Source organism: Leptonychotes weddellii, chromosome 1 (assembly GCF_054177405.1).
Source record: "Leptonychotes weddellii isolate Sample4059 chromosome 1, ASM5417740v2, whole genome shotgun sequence".
Lineage (NCBI taxonomy): Eukaryota > Metazoa > Chordata > Mammalia > Carnivora > Phocidae > Leptonychotes > Leptonychotes weddellii.
In genome coordinates this window covers 154804254-154826357 of record NC_138369.1, presented here as the reverse complement: position 1 = coordinate 154826357, position 22104 = coordinate 154804254, and the positions used below count along the sequence as shown (strand labels likewise).

The following is a 22104-nucleotide window of genomic DNA, read 5'->3' as shown; positions in this document are numbered from 1 at the left end:
AATGGATGAATAAACTGAGATTCAGAAAGGTGAATTCTATTGCAAACATCTTATACATAATATTCTTTGAAACTGGGTTTGACTGACTTGAAAGTTTGTGCTTACAATTGGAACATAAAAAAATGAAACTACCTTTTTCAGGTTTACTTAGTTGAAATCTGGGACTGGGGTTGATATCTAAATCTAAATAATTTGCTCCCAACCACTAAAACAGATTACCGTTTGCCATCTATATTTAGGAGAGTGTTGTCTAACCTCCCACCATCACAGGTGATGATTCTAGAATGAGCACAGAATATACTCTCCAGGCAGGTGTTGGAAATGTACACTTGGGTTTTTCCTCATTTATCAGTTAAAAATGTCAAGATAAAGTCCCAGGCAAGAAAGTTTCAGAAGGAAAGGAAGTATATGTAAGGTTAGGGATGTCTGGCATAGATACTCTATTTTGCCTGATGATCTGGAAGAGTGTGAGGTTGGAAAAGACGGTTAAACTGAGGAAGTTCCTTAGAAGCAATTTATTCTACCCCTCTGATTACAGTGCCATATATTCTCTATTTAAACTCTTTTTAATACAAATAAGACAATAGAAAAAACAAAAACAAAAACAAAAAAACACAACACCTTAAGATCAGTATTTCTTTTTATTTTTTTAAGATTTTATTTATTTATTTGACAGAGAGAGAGAGAGAACGAGCACAAGCAGAGGGAGTGGGAGAAGCAGGCTCCCCTCCAGGCAGGGAGCCCAATGCAGGGCTTGATCCCAGTACCCTGAGATCACGACCTGAGCCAAAGGCAGCAGCTTAACCGACTGAGCCACCCAGGCACCCCAAGATCAGTATTTCTTCACAATTCAGTAATAGCTTTAAAATTATCTTCAGTGTGTTAGAAAATCCCAGAACCATCATCTTTATGGAAGTGGGAAAAAGACAAGTATAAGGCATTGTCTTTGTTAACTATGAGATGTTAGTATATACTTAGCAGGGGGCTTATAATGGTCATGTGGGGGTGGAAGGATGAGAATTATTTTTTCCCCACATAGGTTCTCTTTGAAGAGACTTTAAAGGCTTATATCCCTTTAAAGGTAATAATGAAGGGTTTCAGAAAGACGTTTCAGCACAGTTCACTGAGCAGAGTAAAAACATTTGCCCTGTGGATATCAAATACCTAGGGAGAAAAGCACCTACAATAACTGATGGCAACTACCAAAGGAAAAAAAAAATTAAAAACAGATGTGAGATTTCATTGCTAGCATAACTATGATGACTTTATAAAATGAATTTTGTGCCTCAGATGTCTGGTCTGAACATCTGAATAATCATATTTCTCAAGGTGTCTATCAGCGGATCTGTTCATTATTCATTTGGTCTGTGCTTATGGATGAACCTGTACCCTCTAATGATCAGGAAAAGTGACTTTATGCTAATCCCAAAGGGGGTAATTAGGCATTTCAAGTCCCTTTGGTTCCTGTCAGTTTAATAACCACTCCTTTTCATAACTTGAAACTATAAATACATAATATTATATTGTAATTTGTAACATGGTTCTATGTCATCTTTTTCCTTCTTGCTGTAAGACAAACACATACATATTGAATCTCTGTGTTTTTCAGAATAATTCATATATTTAAAACTTTATTCTGAGCTTCTAGTAATAATACTTTTAATAAAGGCATGACTTCTTTATTCTAATGATAATTACAAATAATAGTCATAACTAACACTTACTGAGTTATTGCTAAATGCTAGTTTCTCTAAATATTTCATAAGCCTAATCTCTTTTCTAAACAACTTAATGGAATATGTGCACTTATTTTTTCTCTTGAGCTGAGATCAAGTGTAGAAACCTTCATAGTTGTAAATGTCAGTAGTAAAACCTTTCCATCATTGCTCAGAACTGATTAGTCTTTCATATACACACATATCTTCTCCACCTTCACCCCAACCTCATTCAAGTCATCAGTTACACAGTCACCTTTGCACACACACACACACACAACTCCAGACATAAGCCTTTATTGTTCTAAATTACTTTTACTTCTCAGAACTACGGAGATCATGCATCAGGTAGACTGGAAGGTCTTCTGATGCTCAAATTTGGCTATTTTCATCATTAATCCACTTCAGTAAGAGCAGATCTCAGAGAGCACTTATTATTTTTATTTCACAGATGAGAAGATGATCCCCAGAGAGATATATAACCTATCCAAGGTCACATAGCTTATAAATGGAAAACTTATGAGTCTAGAGCCTCAACATATAAGACAATGCTGGAGAAATTTAGATTGTATAGCTATCAAATTTAAAACTCTTATTTTAAAATTGTAAAGCTACATTGAATTATAACATATTCCTGTTGGGAAACTGGAAATAATTATGCACATTGTTCCTCACAGTTCGTAGCAATGCCTTTTGTATATCTGATACTCCAGTGAATGTTTGATGAACAAATAAATGAATCAGTAATAAAATACAGAGGAAAAGCTAATGCCTTGGTAATTTAGAATAACTATTTCTTTGTTATCATCAAGCATATTCACAGTATTGAAGTGTGGATATTTGTTGATACTACATAGTATGATATCAGTGTTTCGCGTTGTTGACTATATATGGATCATCTGTGTTCCATGTTAATTTTTCTATTGAAAATGTGTAATGTGTTTTGTATCACCTTTATCTGGATTTACCCCAGTTGACTGAGATACTTGTAAAGAGACACAGGATCAAAGCTTTTAGCTGGTAGGAGTTTAGAATGAATTGCCCCAAAGATGTGCCACTTTGGCATGCAGATTATTTGAGCTTAAAACAATCAAGGCCCAAAAACTTTTACTTCTCCCCTAATTGCCTAAAGGAAGTTAGATAGAGGACCTGCTCCAGAAATAGAGCTATCACCAACTATATTATAACATGAACTAGAGGTAGTAGACGGTAGTAGACGAGGAGGAATTTAGCTTAGAGTCTGTTGAAATTCCTTTGTATGTCTCATTGTTTCTGTATGGCCCAGCAAACATTTATTTACCAAACATTACTCTTTTTCATCTCTTGTGACTGCCTTTCCTTCCTTTTGAAGTCCCACACCTCTACCCCTGTTTTTTTTTTTTTAAAGATTTTATTTATTTATTTGACAGAGAGATAGACAGAAGAGCACAAGCAGAGGGAGTGGCAGAGGGAGAGGGAGAAGCAGGCTCTGCACTGAACAGGGAACCCAATGCGGGACTCGATCCCAGGACCCTGAGATCATGACCTGAGCCGAAGGCAGATGCTTAACCATCTGAGCCACCCAGGCGCCCCACCTCTACCCCTTTATTTTTAGTTCAGGATGGTGTATATACCTCATTTTACTTGGCTATCTTTGAACCTTTCATCTATGGGATTCCTACATGTCCAAAGTTAAAATTGATTTTCTCCTGTTAATCTGTCTCATGTCAGTTTAACTCTTAGACCAACCAGAAGAATTTTGAAGGGTAGAGAAAACTTCCTCCCCAACAAGCTTATTGAGTAGAAGCAAAACAAGCATTCATGTGGCTTCAGGATAACTCCTCACGGTGTCAGGTTTCTCTATTCGCTTGCTGTCCAGAAAAACAGCTTTGTGAAACTGCTCCTCATACAAATTTTCTTGCTTCAGGAAATCAGATCATGGTCCCAATCTGACAGTGTGGCTTTCACACAAATTTTGGGCTATTCTTGGCAGTGCTCCTGTGTTGTGAAGATAATTGAGAATTGACTAAAATATATACATTTTCCTTTAGGGTAATCAATAGAAATATGGCTGTAAAGAAAATTAAGTTGCTTTCTCCTTGAGGTTTAAAGAAATTGAATTTATAAAACTTTAATATATAGTATCAAATTCTTGGGAAAAAAATAAGAGTACAACACTGATTACATCACTTCACTTCATGTGTTCCTCATTGTCTAAAGTCTAAACAACTTAGCTTGATATTCGTGATGTTCAAGTCTTCCAAGCCCTAGCTCCAACATTATTGTCATCCTTTTTTTTTTTTAAAGATTTTATTTATTTATTTGACAGAGAGAGACACACAGCGAGAGAGGGAACACAAGCAGGGTGAGTGGGAGAGGGAGAAGCAGGCTCCCCGCTGAGCAGAGAGCCCGATGCGGAGCTTGATCCCAGGACCCTGGGACCATGACCTGAGCCGAAGGCAGACGCTTAATGACTGAGCCACCCAGGTGCCCCAACATTATTGTCATCCTTAAATCAAACTTCTTACACATATAGCTAGCAAGGCCAAATTGGACTATAATATTTTCCTGGACATTCACTGTTTTCAATTCTTCCTTTCTGTAGGCATTCTCTGACCACTCTACCAAAAATATCCTTTATTATTTTTTATTTCCTTGCTGTCTTTTTTCTTCTTGACCCTGCTTTGTTTTTTTTTCCCCATAGCACTGAGATTATATTACATATTTGATTAAATTTGCCTTATAGCACCTAGAAGACTGCTCAATCAGTATTTGTTGAATGAATGATTTTCTAAACCATCAAGTAACTTCAATTCTCCATATTGAATAAAAAAAAGCTTATTTTTCAGGAGCTTTAGAGTGGTATGGTGGGTCAGTTTGTACTTAGCAGGCTTAGCAGTTTAAGCAAGGTTTTTTGTTTTTTTATTTTTATTTTTTTCAATTTTATTCAGAAATTACCATGTCCTTTAAGGAAACCTACCACCAGTTTTAACAAATTGACCACCATCAATTCCAAGAAGTTTTATGTAGTTTTTTGTACCTAACAAGGATTTTTGGTCACTTACTGCCATGCTCTCAAAGAAAGCCAGATGTGACTTGAATGCGAATGAAACTCCTGATCTGATATTATTTACATTGTGTTTTTATTTTGTCCATCAGTGGTGGCATGTGATGACCAAGTAGCATTATGTACCAGTGGGAAGTTGTAGAAGATCTATTGATACAGTAGCCAAGAGACTTTTTATCTATTTGGGATGTCAGTGAAGTGCTTCCTTGAAACTGAATTAAGCCACTTAGAGATGAGCATTATTTTTTCTAAATTAAAAAAAAAAAATTAAATCCTACAAAAAGTTAAAAGAATAGTATAATGGGTACACATATAGCTTTCCCTTAGAAGTTCTAATTTTTATCATCTTGTCACATTTGCTCTAAATTTGTCACATTTGCTCTAATTCCTATCAATATATGCATTTTAAATTTATACATTTTTTTGCTGAGATATTTGAAATTAAGTTGCAAACATAAAGATATTTTGCTCTAAATACTTCAACATGTGTTTCATAAGAACAAGGACTTCTTTTTATATGAACACATTATCACTTTCATATCTAGAAAATTGCTTATTAACACAATTATAATATCTAATATGCAATTTCATTCAAATTTCTCCATTTGTCCCAGCCATGTGTGTTCCTTTTAATTGTGAGAATGTGGCTTTTATTATTTGTTTGTTTGCATCAAATCAAGGATCTCAATTTGCATTTAGTTGTCATGTCTCCTTAGTCTCGCTTAATCTATAGCTGTTCCTTTGCCTCTTTTCTTTTCCCTGTTTTTATTTTGCTTTGTTTTTTTCTTTTACAAACTTGACAAGTTTGTCAAATCCAGGGCAATTGTTTTGTGAAATATTCTACCATCTGAACTTGTTTTCTCATGACTACCTTCAGGTTAAATTTTTTTCTGCACATAGCCATAGGTGGTATTGCATACTTTCCATTGCATCATATCAGAAAATACATAATGCTAATTTGACCCAATACTGCTGATGCTTACTTTGATCCCTTGGTTAAGATACTTTCACTATTGTAAAAATACCTTTTTCCCCCTTTGTAATCATATATAATATGTAAAGTGAAACTGAAAATGTGGGGATCCTTTCATCCTATGGTTTTTAGCATCATTTGGTGATTCTTACATAAATCAATTCTTACACTGTTGTTTGCAAATTGATGATTTTCTTATTTTATCATTCCTTCTACACAAAATAGCCAGCTTTCTTTTGTTACAGAGGTTTTTTTTCTCTCCCTCCCCATACATTTTCTTTTAAATTTTTTAATTTTAAGTAGGCTCCATGCCCTGCATGGAGCCCAGTGTAGGGCTCGAGCTCATGACCCCAAGATCAAGACCTGAACTGAGATCAAGAGTTGGACGCTTAATGAACTGAGCCACCCAGGCACCACTTGACTCTTTTTTAAAATGCAACGTTATAATTTACTTCCTTCAAAAATAAATGTTCCAGTTGTCCCAAATTTGGTCAGTTGGATCTTTGAAGCTATTCCCTATGGTTTTTTGTTAGGTCCCCATTAATCATTGAGTATTTTCTTGCTTTCTGACACTAAAAGAACATTTAGCTTCACCAGTGATTTTCCTTGCCTCAGCCATTTCTCCAAGGCACTCTAGTTCCTTTATGTGGAGAATGGTATTTAGAAACCAAGATCTTGGCACTAGATGAACACAATAGTGTGAGGGTGGGCATGAACAATTTTCACTTCTATTATATACACTTTAGTTTCATTCTTCTTACTTTTGTTCCCACTTGTTTAATTTTGGATTTCATACAATAATAGCTTTTCTTCTCTTGTATTTTCTTCAGCTATTTAAATTCAAATGCTGCTACCTAAAATTCTCCACGATTCCTAAGGATTGGCAGAGGATGAGATTCTTTCTTTCTTCATCTGACAGCGTGAAAACTCTAAAATTCTGCACTCATTCAAATCTTTCTCAGTCACCTCGGTTTGTCTTTCATCTGATTTTTTACAGATGTTCTAAAGCTCCCAAAATAAATAGGGATATTCAGTGAACCACAATATCTGAAAGATAAAGCAACTGCTTACCTGTTCGCTTTGCCATCTGCTCTGGTTTGGATTGGATAAGTACATATTCAGTCCCCCCAAACAGCATGCATGTCTCAAATTCCCACAGTGACTGGCTTCAGTTCCATCTGGTTGATTCTTGTTATTTCATTACAACTGTTCAGATTTATAAACCCAGCAATTAAAAAAACTTAGACATATTAATACCTATGTTGCCCTTAACTACAATTACTCAAAAAAAGTGCAATAGGTTTTACAAGACATTGTTTCATTGAAGGGACTATTATTATTTTAATGGAACATATTATACATGCATATTATTTTAAAAGGTTTCTTTCTTTTTGAATTTGTCAGGCCTTCATTTACAAATAGAAGATTAACTATACTTTGTTTTAATTGTTCCAAATGTGATGATGGTAAAAAGCAAAATACAAATTCCAGCTCCCCCCCACATCAATGTTTCTATGCAAAGATTAAGAGTGTCTGTGACTAGTTCTAAAGTGATAATTTCAATTGGCTCAGGTCCATTAACTGCAGGGAAAAACACCTGGCAAGGAGGTTGGTAGCAGCCCATTCTTGTTAACCTTTCAGCCTTCACAATAACTATCAGCAGGCACCAAATAAGGGCCTCTAATAAACTGGCATTGAAGCTGCTGACAGCTAATAACTTTTTATGGGCTTCCAGAACTAAGTGAAAGAAAATGTTCTGATTAATTAGAATCAAAGAATTTTTAAATTCCTTAATCCTAGAATTGGATAGTTTTTAGACATGTAAAGTAGAATAAAGATCAATGTGTCCTCTCAGAAAACGTTTTCCTATAAATAAAATGGATTTTGAAAGTATACTATTTTCACCACTTTAATCCAGTTTTTCAGCTACTGTGCTCTTTTATTTTAGTAAAAGGGAAAGTAGCTGAGAAATGGGAAACTACCAATTTTAGAGGTAGTTTTAACTAGATTCTTCTCACCTATAGTATAATTTCTGCTAGTGAATTACAGAAACTATAATACCCAATAACTGGGAAATTAGGCCTCAGTCCTGCAGGGGAAACACTAAAGAAGAGTATTTAAAAGCTTCACAGACACCCTTCTCTTTGCCTTGCCTATAAGAAAATCAAACAATTTGCTGGTGGGTTCTATCTGTAAAGAGAATCCATTTGTCACCAGTTATGTGGAAGCTAAGAGGAACTTGAGGAATCACAGGAGAAAGCCAGAGTGGGAGGCTCAACTATGATCCTGCAAAAACCCAGTCGAGAAGTCATTTTGCTTCTGTGTCAGATAGCTGAGGCTCAGGTGCTGGATACGGCTCTATTAGAAGAAGGCATGGATAGAGATTGGTATAGGAAGTCAATTCATGCTGCTGACTTTGGGCAAAGACAATTGAGAACCATCACTGCACAAAAGCATGAGGTTTCTTAGAGACTAGTCTCAGCTAACTCTGGTAGCAGGAAAGTAGTGAAGTTCTGCCTACAACAATGGCCCAGCTTTTGGGTGAGAATAAAATGAAGAGTGAAGAGAGTTTCCTGAGACAGTGAGTGGAGATCTGTATTAGAAAAAACTAGCCAGTCCTTCATCTCCTGTGTGCCTTCTTTATACCTCATAATAGCACTTTACCTCCTATCGCTTCTGGTCACCAAATGTGTGGGTTTTTTTCCCATACCAAGTAATTCTATAACACTAGTGGGGTGTCTTACAACTTAATTCTGACACTGTCTACCTAGAGATAGCATCAGATCCCCCAGGTTAATGGCTCAGTCTCACAGGACAGCTTCCTACTTCAGAAAACTACTGCAAGTAGTAGGTCCCCAGGGTAGCCACAACTTCTATCCAACTTGGCTACAAATTGGAGGTTCCCATGAACTCCCCCCCCCGGATTTGATTATTTTCTAGAGATGCTCGCAGAACTCAGGGAAATATTTGCTTAGGTTTACCAGTTTATTAAAGGATGTGATAAAGGATACAGATGAACAACCAGATGAAGAGATACATAGGATGAGGTCTTGGAGGGTCCCGAGTACAGTAGCTTCTGTGCCTAATAATTGGGGTGCATCACCCTCCCAGCGTGGATGTGTTCAACAGCCTGGAAGTTCTCTGAACCCTGGACTATTAGGATTTTTATGGAGGCTTCCTCATGTAGGCATGACAGATCATTAACTCCATTCCTCTCCCCTATCTGGAGAAGTGAGAACAGGGTGTGTGTGTATGTGTGTGTGTGTGTGTGTGTGTGTGTGAAAATTGCAAACTTCTAATCATAGCTTGGTCTTGCTGGTGATCAACCCCCATCCAGGAGACCACTCAGAGTAGCCTCATTAGAGAAAAAGATGTTCCTAGTGCTCTTGTCACTTAGCAAGGGTCTTAGGAGCTCTGTGTCAGGAACCAGGGGTAGAGACCAATACAGATATTTGCTATTATCTCCCAAAACCTTAGTAGAGTGAGGTGAAAACTCCACACAACTTTCAATCTTATCACCCAATCTTGGAGAGCCTGGTGAAAACAGTTCTCTTGGCTGTTTGTATGTAGGAGATAAGATTCTGCAGAAACAGATTCAACTAAGGTCCTATGCTCTTAGCATGGAGGGGTCTTTGAAATTTCAAAAAAAATTTTTTTTTCAAGCTTGCAAATATTTACTAATGGAAAAATAAATAAATAGATAATACTTTGAGATATTAACTGTAGTTCTTTATAGTCCATGACAATTTGTTCTAGAGAAAGAAGCTACAATATTAATGTTTCAGGGAGTGGGTATAACCAATATCAGAAATAAGAGAGAAAAGAATAAACAACTTCTGAAAGGACCTTTGAAACTCCTCATTAGGAGAAAGGCCTTTTGGATTTTTCCAAAGCTTGTCTAAAAAAATCAAACAATGTAATTGTTTTGTGATGAATAGAATAGACTATTTTCCATGCTCACAGATTCAGTAAAATCTATTTGGACTGAAAAGAAGGGAGGGATAACCAGAGGATAAGCAAGAAAGTTTATGTATGGTGAGCCCCTGTGTTCTGTGTCTCTACTCTTGCTTGAAAAATGGGGAGGCATAGACAGATCCAAGATCTCAGAGCAAGATCCATTTCCTCTTTCTCAGTGAGCACCCAAACAGGTCCCATGATCCAGAGCTCCACCTTGTTCCCAGAATCACATGGAAACAAAAGTCAGCCTAGGGTAGCATGTTTAAGATGAGAGAACCTGGAGCAGCCTCCACAGAATTTCTCACAACTCAGCTTTGAGGAGAGCATTTGGTGGCTTCCTGTGCTTTTTGGAGACTGCGTAAGTAATAGAAAGAGAGCCAGACCTGGAGAATTGCTAAAGGAGGGAGCATAAGAAAATGCAGAGGCAACCTGCCTTCATCCGTGTCTGAGGATTGGATGGGAACATGCTCATCTCAGAGGGTACAGACAGGAAGAGCTCCTGAGTAAGGACCGATACCATCCCCTCATTCCTTGATACCAAGGCATTACATAACAACACTAGATTTATGGCAAAACCCCTGGAATAAAGGAAATGGTTTGACCTAATTAAGATTTTATTTTCATCACCTGATCAGAGACCAAAATACAAAATTCAGTTTTAAAATATTGAAAAATAAGCAAATTTACAGTTTTTGTTCACCTGAGTTTTGTGGATTAAGATTCATACTGATTACATTTAATATTTATGTTGTGTGTCAGCTTTAATAAATTCTATTAGAATGTGAGTTCCCAAAGGATAGTGGTTACATCTCTCTCATCTTTCTGACTTCCAGACATCTTGAAAATAGTAGTAACTTACAGACCTGTACCCCTGAAACAAATAATACATTATATATTAATAAAAAAATAATCAAAAAAGAAAACAGTAGTAACTTAATATTTGTTCAGTAGTATTAAGCTAATCCAAAACATCCTAGTAGCAAATTTTCTTGGTTAACCAACTCATTCATTCACTATTTTCAAGGCTGGTGTTCAGATATGTTTACTCATTCAGTGGGTCATCAGACATAACCAGCTACAGTCCAACGTCACTAATCCAAAGACTGCATGAAAGAGAAGCAAACCAGAATGTCCTAACAACTTGGGCACATAGATCTCCAGTCTCAATATCTGATATATCACTACTTTTGAAGTACTGTCCTCACTTACTTTCCAACATACTTGACTCATCTAGCCTTCTTTGTACCTTTTTGTCCATTCCTACTCAATTTCTTTTGCTGGTTTCTCTGCTCTTTATCTTATGCAGTCTCCAGGCTATAAATTCCACCTGTATACTGATACTCATACATTTATATATCTGGCTCATGTTTCTTTCCTTAGCTCCAAATGGCCCCTTAACTTTTGCATCTAGATGTCTAATAGGCTCCTAAAACTTAACCTGTCTAAAACTCAGCTCCTGATATATTCCCCCAAGCCAACTCCTCTAGCATTTTGCTGCTATCTCAGTAAGTGACAATTTTCTATTCCCAGCTTCTCAAAACAAAATACATGGTGACATGCCTGACTCATTCTTTTCTCTTGAACCTCATATCTAAGTTGACAGGGAATCTATTTGGTTCTACCTTTAAATATATCCGGAATCTCACTGTTCTCATCATATCTACTGCTATCATATAAGTTCAAGCCACCATCTTCCCTTGCCTGGATTATTGTTAACAGCTTCCCAGCTTGGCCTCTCTTGTCCAATCTTGTACTCCTACAGACTATTTATCAACACAGTGGCCAGAGTGATCCTATTAAATTATCATCAGATTAGGTTACTCTTCTGCACCAAATTTTTCCATGGCTTTCTAATTCAGAGTAAAACTCAAAAGCCTCACTGTAACTCCTTCCATGTGATCTGGCTCCACATGGCCTCTCAACCTTCAATTTTTCCTCTTAGGATTTTAGCAACTCTGGCTTCCTTGTCCTTTCTCACATATCAGACATACTTTCAAGAAGTCCTCTGCCCTTAGTATACTCACAGTTTGGAATAGTCTTCCTGTTACATTGTTACGGTTAGCTGCCTCACTTCCTTCATATTTTTATTCAAAAATCATCTTTTAATAAGACTTTACTGGCCACTTGACCTAAAATTTTAATGCTTAACTTCACATTTCATGGGGCTTTCTCTCTTTTATAATTCCTTCTTATAACACATCCTTTATTCACATATATTTTACTTATTTATCTTGTTTATTGTCTGTCTCCTGCTTGACGGTTTTTTGTTCACTACATGATAGCTGGCCCTACAATAGTGCTTGGCATATAGCAGGTACTCAGTAAATATTGTTGAATAATTATTTAGTAAATAACAAGTATTTACTAAACCATCACCAGAATCTTTTTTAGTTATATTAATTCATGGCCACATTAAAAAAAAAATAAAACCTATTTCACTAACAAAATTTTTCAACATGGATTTTATTCTATTCATCACAAAACAACCCAGTATTAAAAATGCTTCTGTAACACAAGTTTACGTATGATAAAGTATTACTTTTCTCCTAGTAAATATACTCTCTGAGCACAATGCTATCTGGAAAAAGCTCTGTTAGTAATTAACATGAAGGTTATTTTGCCTCATTATAAATTGGTTCTTTATCCTAGAATGGTTTCTGCACCAAATCATAAAATAAGCATTTTGCTTTTGAATGAAGTGTGTGTTTTTGTAGACAATCTTCTATTTGCTTTTTTATTTATTTTTTTTATTTATCTTGTTCTCTTTTGCTAGAATTTTTAACCTCTTCATTTCTATCCATGGAAACCTACATATTAAGGGTGAAATATTTTTAATACTTCCTGAATTAATTTCCTTATTAATAAATTGATTTTTCTCTGCAGGCTGCCCACTATCAGGGAAGGAGAGAATGATAATACTCTTTCTGAAAGAAGGAGAATATGATGTTGGAGACAAAAGTAATGGAATTTTAACCTACCTTCCAATGCTTCAAAGCCCCACACAGAATGGGGAGGAAGCTTGCTGCATGTATAAACAGGAAAACTAAGGGCAGACAGGCTATAGCCTTGCTCAGCATTTGGTAGTTCTTTAGGAAGTTAATGTCCAGGACTGCTCTGGCCCATATGCAGTAGCTTAGCAGTCAAAAGAGTGGGTGGTTCAGTTTGCTGGAGAGAGGATTTCATTGACTTGTACTTGCTTCTTAGTTTCAGAATGTATGGACACTGGTTTAAAGACTACAAAAGAACCTAGTATGGTGAGAGCAACCTGGGGCCAAGGATAAGACAGATGTGGCACCAGTTCTGAGGGGTCTACAGAATCAGGAACAGAGGGGGAGCAGGGTCAGGTTGGAGGGCTGAGAGGTCCGACCAAGCTGAGAAATTTAAGATCACAAGAGTACAGCCATCTAGGGGCGCCTGGGTGGCTCAGTTGTTAAGCGTCTGCCTTCGGCTCAGGTCATGATCCCAGGGTCCTGGGATGGAGCCCAGCATCAGGCTCCCTGCTTTGCGGGGAGCCTGCTTCTCCCTCTCCCACTCCCCCTGCTTGTGTTCCTGCTTTCACTCTCTCTGTCAAATAAATAAATAAAATCTTTAAAAAAAAAAAAGAGTACAGCCATCTAACAAATAGGCAGACTCTTAGTGATCACCAGCTAACACACCCAGAGATTAGCTTGATGCTAAGAACCTCCCTGTCCCAGTGCCCAAGGTCACTTAAAGAGTCCCCAGTAGTATACAACACACCTGGGGTCAGCAAATTGTAGCCCACGGTCCACTATAGCTTGCTGCCTGTTTTTATATGTCCTATAGGCTGAGAATGGCTTTTACATTTTTAAATGGTTGAAAAAAAACTAAAATATTTTATAGCAGCCCTTGAATATATATGAAGATAAAATTTCATACAAAGCATTCATAAATAAAGCTTTATTGGAACACAGCCATACTCATTCATTTACATCTTGACTATAGTTACTTTCCTCCTGATGGCGTTGAATAGTTGCAATAGTGACTATACGGCCAATAAAACCTCAAATATACTGTCTGGCCATTTACAGATCAAGTTTGCCCACTCTTTCAATAGACCTCTTGGAAGGTAGCCTAAGGAGAAAGAATCTGAAGAACTGAGTTATAACCTGAAAGGGATTGAATTAACCCGCAGGAGACCATTGAATTATTGAATTCATTACATTTAATTGAGACAAAAATTAGGATTAGCAAGAAATTCTGGGTGATGCCAATTCTTCCACATGTTCCTAAATGGTTCAGTGGGACATCTTTAGTCATGATATATCTCAGACAGAGGGTGGTCTCTAGGCCCTCAACAGACTCAGTGCAGATTTATTCATACCTCATGCAATGGTTCCCTACAGCAAGTATCCAGCATATAAATATTTTATTAGAACCCAAGCTTATGAAACCTTTGGACAAAACTGTGAAATTGTTTTGTTTTGTTTTCTATTCTCTTATTTCTCACTTCCAAATCTGTTGGCAGCCCTATTTTCATGCTTCCTGAGGTACCAACTTCATTCAGGCTATATTATTGATGTCATGTGTTATTCCTGGCTCTCCTCTCCTACTCTTCACAAGACCATGGAAGCATCATGTTTGTTTTTAAAAATTCACATTACTCTGATTTTAAAGGAGAAGAAATGGAAATGGATAGGAATTGATGTTGATTAAAGACACACCTAGATCTATAAGCCAAGTGGAAAGGAATATGGAAGTAATCACCAGTCATCAAACTTAATCTTGAACTTAAACATTACTAATTGATTGATTAGGGGTTATCATTTCTCTTATTAGTTACATTACAGTGATACCATTAATAAATGTTCCCTATTTATTAGGTATTTTCAGTGTTAAGTACAGTCTTTTTATTTTACTTAATCCCTAAGAACAATTCTCAAGTTTGTGTAACTTCAAAGCCTATACTTTTAAATTGAGAATAAATTAAAACTCCTAACCATGACTTAACCTTACTTTGAACATTTGAAATACATTTTTTGTAAATGAATTAGTTTTCTTTCTCTCTCTCTCTTTTTAATAATTATTGAGTTTTCTATACATAGGTCCTTAAAGGCTTCAACAGCCTACTCTTTTTTTCCCTCTAACCCTCAAGGTTAAATAGCCCAGTTTAGCTATGCCAGCATTCTTCTTGGTAGAGGAGATAGCACCTCAGTGTGCAGAGTTAACCTTGAAGTTACTTGATGTTAAATCAGTTTTACTTAGGGATGTTTTTTTCACCCCTCCCCCAAGGTCCCTTTTATTCTGTCATAGAATTTGCTGTCAAACTAAATGATGCATTTAAATGAAATGACCAAAGATAATGACTGTGACAAGGGAGAGACCAGAACAATTGCTGTTGTAATGTCATTCTGATCTGAATGACCCTGTTATGTTGGAGTCATGATACAAGAGGTGTCAAGTCATAGTAACTTGCCACTTTTTCCCCAGCCAAATCACGTAAGTTTCTGGTGGGCTGGCATTTAAAGAAAAGTTGCCCAAGGTGTAAAGTATTTGTTATAAGACAGGCTCAGGAATGATCACAATGCCTATCATAAGTAGAATGTAAGAACAGTGTACTCAAGTTGATCATCAGATTGAATGACATTCAAATCCGTTTCTTACTGGAATTTATATAGCATGGTAAAATAATGAGGAAGAACAGTTTTGATTTTGAAATTGGATTGGCTATACTGTGAAATAGAAGGATAATTGACAAGATGTTTTTCAAAGACAATTGGGTTTATGAACGTAGAAGTTGGATTTTTGTGGTGGAAAAAAGCAATTGCAGAGCTTTCAGACTGTATGATAGTCTAACCATAATAATATCTTTTCTTCCCTTCCTCCCTTCCTCTATTCCTCCCTTCCTTACTTCTCCCTTCCTTCCTTCCTTCCTTTCTTCCCTCCTTCCTTCCATCTTTGCTTCCTTCCTTCTTCCCCACCCCCCTTTGGCTAACTTGGATAAAGAGAGATCTTACAATTTTACTTTTACCTTCCAGGTTTCAGTCATATGAATTTAGCACCTTTGTATACTTGATTTCAATTAATTAATCTCCAAAAGAAATGGTCTATACTTCACAACTCTGTCACTTTTTTCATGCATCATTGACCAGATTTTTTTGCTTTATTTTTTTTAAGATTTTATTTATTTATTTGACAGAAGAGAGTGCACGTGCGCACAAGTGAGCGGCGGGGGCAACAGGCAGAGGGAGAGGGAGAAGCAGGCTCCCCACTGAGCAGGGCTCAGTGATGCGGGGCTCGGTGATGCGGGGCTGGATCCCAGGACCCTGGGATCATGACCCCAGCCAAAGACGGATTCTTAACCGACTGAGCCACTCAGACGCCTGTTTTTTTTTTTTTTTCTTTATAAGCCACTAGAAAAGCACCAGAAAGTTTGGTTTCTTAAAAATTTGTTCAATGATACTCTATACATTTTCTTAATTTATTTCTAAGCAGAAAGTTCATAATCTATTTCCTATTTATTTTTCTCCTATTTAATATGCAACCTGATCTTAATGCATGAATATGGAGTCTTATTGAGACTAGAGTATTTTGTGATTCTTATACGGCCTTGGATTTTTTTTCCCCTTAATAACAAGAATAATATTTTTGTTTTATAATCAGAAGCCAAATTTAATGTACACTATTAAAACTCATCAAATAACTGATCTGTATGTCCTTATGTCAATTATATATCCTTTTCTTGGTAATGGAATAGGTAATTTTCTTTATCTGAGATATTAAACCTATGTTCTATAGGGAAGAAAAAAAATAGTTTTCCCTATACTCTTCTAAGATCTCAGCTGGGACCTCTATAACAAAAGACAGATTGACAAGAGAAAAAACAAACAAACAAAAAAAAACAGAAGCGCATTAGTGTTGCAGGATTTCTTTTCCTTTGGTGCCCACAGTTCTTGGTCATGCTGCTTTAAAGAATGGAAAGGTAGATCAGACCAAGAGTGGTGGGCAGCAAAGCGGCATTTATTAAGCAATAGTACAGAGTTCCCAAAGAGGGAGAGTACCCAAGAGGGTACCAGAGTTTCTAAGTCTAGGGGTTTTTAGCGCTCCCATCCTCATTTGGTTTGAGGTGTTTTTTTTTTTTTTTAATTTTTATTTATTTATTTGACAGAGAGAGACACAGCGAAAGAGGGAACACAAGCAGGGGGAGAGGGAGAGGGAGAAGCAGACTCCCAGCTGAGCAGGGAGCCCGATGCGGGGCTCGATCCCAGGACTTTGGGATCATGACCTGAGCCGAAGGCAGACGCTTAACGACTGAGCCACCCAGGTGCCCGGTGGTTTGGGTTGTTTTAATCTGATTAATCCTCCCTGCACCTGTCACCTGATCAGGTTTTTGTACATGCTCATCTACCTATCAGGTAGTTGTTTGAGTGGGAAAGGATGGAGGTCTCCTTCCAGGGTGGTGTAAAATCCTTTTAAGGGTGGTTTCCTTTTAGGGTGGGGCCCCTTGTCCCTGCCTGCCTTTCTTTGGAGTATCCTTCACTATTACTATATCTAGCTCCTGTGTATATGGGAGATACCCAGGGAAAAATGACTAACTTTGGCTGTGGCTTCGAATTTAGGCTTAAATACCGTCTTCAGCTAAAGACAAAGGAGGAGAGTGTGAGGAAGGCCCATTGTAGGGAGGTAAGCAGGTAAAGTATGGTAAACAAGAGTAAGGTTTGTTATTCAGATTTACATTGATTCCTTCTCCATCAATAGGAGTTTCTAGTGAGTAATCCTTTTCTTTTTGGTATATCCTCGCACTAGGGACTTTATAAATGTAAATTTCCCTTATAAAAGAGTAACTTCTATTGTATTTTCAGAGCTTCTCTTGTGTCTGCTGTTTCTCAATCAGTTCAAAATAATCCTTATGTCAAAGAGGCATATTTTAGGGTGGCATATTTTCACACCCTTCACTCCTTTTTAGTTTTGATATTTATAACTTATTTTTACGATTAAAGGGAAAATAATTTTGAAGTATTTTCAACAGAAGCTAAAAGCAGTTTATAAGAAAAAATTTCTATATAGGATATTTGAAAAAGTGGATTTAAATATTTAATAGTAACTAGTGAATTGCAACTAAATATAAAAACAAAACAAAAACAAACAAGAAAACATTCAATTCTTCCTCCATTTGGTGAATTCTTCCATTGCATTTGAGGGCATTTCTAGTCTTGCTTAAAGTACTAAAGTAAAATTCAGCACAACTCTTCCTCCTAATTTTGGTACCACTGATTGTCTCTACTTCGTGAAATGTTCTCACTTCTTCCTTATAGCACACTATTCTTGATTTTCTTCCTGTCTCTTAAGTTCTTCCATGTCTTCATTTTCCCCTTCAATGAGTATTTTTCTAAGTGTGATTCTTTGTTCATCTGCATGTATAATAATCAATAATAGGATTCCTACTAAAAATGTGGCTTTTTTGACCCTAGTTCTGGCCTTCTAAAGAGAAATCTCCTAATGGTGGAGCCTGATGATCTGCCTTATAGTTTCTCTGAGTGTGCCTTAAGCACAGTAAAGTTTGAGATCTGCTATCTTAAATGATGGGCTATTTCAGAGTTTTACCACAATTTGCCTCGGTCACACCAGAATTCTCCCTACTGTCTAAAAATGCACTTAACCTCTTCTGGCCTCCATGCTGTATCCATTCCAATCTCACTCCTGAGGCTCAGACTTCTGTCTCTCATTGGAGGGCTCACAAAAGTGTCAAATTCCCCTTGAACTTGGTCTTCCTCCTGCTTTTCCTTCTTTAGTGATTGACATCACTTATATCTGGACAGCTGCCAGAGCCAGAAACTGGGAGGTAACTCTAATTTCTGTCCTTTCCCCAAGATTCATTCACTAATAGTTTCATATTTTTTTCTGCCTTCTGAATCTTTGTACATTTTACCCAATTATCTCTGGTACCACTTTCACTACCTTTATTGGCCCCTGTTATCTCTCATCAAAACTATTACAACAGTAATTTTTGGGGTGTCTGGGTGGCTCAGTTGATTAAGCATCTGCCTTTGGCTCAGGTCATGATCCCGGGGTCCTGGGATCAAGCCCAGCATTGGGCTCCCTGCTCAGTGAGGAGCCTGCTTCTCCCTCTCCCTCTGCTACTCCCCCTGCTTGTGCTCTCTCTTTCCCTCTCTCTATCTCTCTCTGTCAAATAAATAAATAAAATCTTTAAAAAACAGTAATTTTTTGTTTCCCCTAGACCCTAATAAAGTCCCATGCATTTCCCTTCTAAGATTTTATTCTAGTCCTGTCACTTCTCTGATTAAAAGCTTTCAATAGCCCCCATTTGTTTTTAGTGTAAAATATCACCTCCTTAGTGTGGCTTTACAATGCCCTTCATGGTCTGATCATAGTTTGTCTCTCCAATTTATTTCTTAGCGCTCCCATCCTCATGCTTTATAGTTTGGTCATACTAAATTTCTTACAGTTTCTTCAAGATTCCATGCTGTTTCTTATCTCTGGGCATTTATAGAGTACTCTTTCTTCCTGGACACCTATTCCCCACTCCTCCCCCACCACCCGTTTACTCTGATAGTTTCTGATGTAGGAAAGATGTTAGGGTTCAAAGCCAATGGCCAAGAAAGAATTCTTGAGACATCTTTGGTGCAAAAGGTGGTTTTATTAAAGTACAGGGACAGGACTCATAGGCAGAATAGCTGCACTGGGGTCACGAGGAGTGGCCAATTATAAACTTTCAAGTTGGGAGGAGGCTAGGGATAGCAAAAATCTCTAAGGAATTTTGGAAGCAAGGTTTCCAGGACCTGGAGGGGGCTAGCAATTGTTGGGTAAAGGTCATTTATTACTATCTAATAAAACCTGAGTCGTGAGACCCTTCAGATGTATATCAGAGGGTCATACGCTTGGGGGATGATTGCCAACATGTATCTTGGGGAGTAGAGATAAAGGAAGTTTCCAAAGGAATTTTTATATGTTTTAAGTAGGCTTACAGGATCCTGAGGTTTGGCTAAGGTTGCCTTTTGCTCTTAGCAAAGTATTAACATTGAGGCAGCTGAGCTCCTAGAGGAATGTCACTCTGCCTGTTTTAAGGACTTTTGGATGGGCTGTGAGTATACTGTAAGGAAATTTTCTTTTGCCTTTGTTTCCCACATCAGTTTCTATTTAACATTTAGGTCTCACTTCTTCTGAAATGCCTTTCTCCCCACCTTTTGGCTTTGGGAACAGCATCACAACAGTGACCCAAACAAGAAGGAAGAAGGGGTAGTACCAGCCAACACTATTCTACCTTCACTCATACTATTTTCCAGAATTGAGTCAAATTGTCACCTGTAGCTGCAAAGGAGGCTAGGTATGAAAGTATCTTCCAAAGGGAATGAGATACTAAGATTAGTTCAGACATCATGATTCATCACTCAGATTAAAAAAAATAGTTGTTACAAAGTTAGGATTCTGTTATCAAGAAAGAAGGGGAAATGCCTAAGAGGAGGAAATCAATTGTGTTTATCAAGCTTTCCCTTAAAGATTGACACCCCAGGGAACTGCTCAACTGTCCTCCTCCTTAATCCAGCCCTAGTTACCTCTCCCCTCTCCCCAGAACCTCCGTGCTGTTTCCACAGTAAGAAGCGAACACCTGCAGGGCTCTCCCAGTCAAGGTTAATGTCTAGGCATCTCGTGTTTGCTGCTGCTTAAGGGAGCCTCTGCTACTTTGCATGCTACTTGCTTCCAGAGCTGAAGAAACACTGCTTAAAAGGATTAATTTGGCTGGTGCTCCAGAGAATTTGGAAGGTAAACAACTGTTTCTTTTTTGTCAATATGGCAATTAAGAACGAAGAGATTAAAGAAAGAAAAGTAAATGCAGCTTTTATTTCTACAGTAGACTGATAGGCTAGTGAGTCACTGAATAGGTAATGAGCACCAGAATAGTTTGGGATTAATAAATTCAGTTCAGGGATAAAGGTCTCTCTTCCTTCAACTCCTTTTACCCAGAGTACCCAAACACAGCATAAACTGAAGCTTGACGATTTAGAATTGGGAATTTGTGTTCATTTGATTGTGCTTAAAAACGTTTTTATGCCAGGGACACATATCTGCATGAAAATTTGGTTTCAAGTGAAAGCGAATTTTCCCTCAGCCAGAAGTGTTATTTTTTATTTTATTATGGTTGAGAAAAAATATATAGTCATCTTATTAGAGTAAATGATCCAATAGGAATGTTACTAGTTGATATGAAATCATAGTCTCACAAAGTGAAAACTAGTTTCAACTCTGTTATCAATTTACCTATCAGTAAGCTTGGCCAACTGCTTAATCTTTCTGAGATTGCTTCCTTATATTTTAGAGAGTGGCCTTCTTGACCATTGGTTTTTCAGGGCTTTATACTTCATTGTACTCCCTTATTCTTAAGTTAGTGCCTGACACATGATATACACTGAGTAAATACTCATTAAAGAGAATATAGAATTAAAAAGCAAATGAAATATGTATATGAAAGAATTGTGAATGACTATACAAATATAATTATTTTTATTTTCTTCCATGATATGAGTATATCTTGTTTCAAATTTTACTGTCAGAAATTAATAGGTAAATTAAAACTACATTATAGAAACATTAAGTTTGCAATATTTTTAAGATTCCATTTGGCAGTCTATTGAGATTGACCTTATCTATAAACCTTCAAAGTTATTTATAGAGTGAATTCTATTTGTAAACAATTGGAATCACTTAAAAAGCAACTTTATAATCTTGGATTTTTTTTTTAAAGATTTTATTTATTTATTTGAGAGAGAGAGAATGAGAGACAGAGAGCATGCATGAGAGGGAAGAGGGTCAGAGGGAGAAGCAGACTCCCTGCCGAGCAGGGAGCCCGATGCGGGACTCGATCCCGGGACTCCAGGATCATGACCTGAGCCGAAGGCGGTCACTTAACCAACTGAGCCACCCAGGCGCCCTATAATCTTGGATTTTTTTCATTCCACTGGGTAAAAGAACAAATGGATGTACAGTGGCTTTCATTGTCAGTCATTAATAGCTAAATTAATCAGAAGCCAAATTTGCTAAAGCGTAGCCACTAAGAAAGGAACAGACTTACTGGAATATAATTTCGGGAAAAGATCATGGTGGGGTTTTCCTTAACTGTTTGAATTCCTGGTAGCCTTGAGTGAGATAAGGTCGCTTTGAGACTTCCTGGGGAGTATTGCTGAGAGGAGAGCACCATTGCATTTGCTATCTCTCCAGCTGAGAATTCCAGAACGCCCCCCTACAAACACTTACCTAATGTTCGAGTACCAGTTATCTTACATGGTAAAAACTGTAGGGAAAGCAGAGGGAGCAGTGAACCCAAAGAGGAAAAAGGGACATTTTTCAGGGGAAATTGTGTTTCAGAAATCCCTCTAAAAAATCAGGAGAGGGGAGAAAACCTGGTTAAATTTATTAGACAAGGAGGCCTTTAGGCTGAG

The 22104-nt window shown here is 37.4% G+C and overlaps 1 long non-coding RNA gene and 2 other non-coding genes across 3 annotated transcripts in view; 1 reads left to right on the top strand and 2 right to left on the bottom strand.

The window, feature by feature from the left end:
* The window catches only part of LOC115945077 (uncharacterized), a 192885-nt gene that overhangs the window by 140845 nt on the left and 29936 nt on the right, over nt 1-22104 (top strand). The gene's annotated exons all lie outside the window — the stretch shown is intronic.
* Nucleotides 1820-1889, bottom strand: LOC115945103 (small nucleolar RNA U2-30). Its single transcript, XR_004079582.1, has one exon. It is a non-coding gene; the product is annotated as a small nucleolar RNA U2-30 (small nucleolar RNA).
* On the bottom strand, nt 2036-2115 carry LOC115945107 (small nucleolar RNA U2-19). The gene has a single exon (XR_004079585.1). It is a non-coding gene; the product is annotated as a small nucleolar RNA U2-19 (small nucleolar RNA).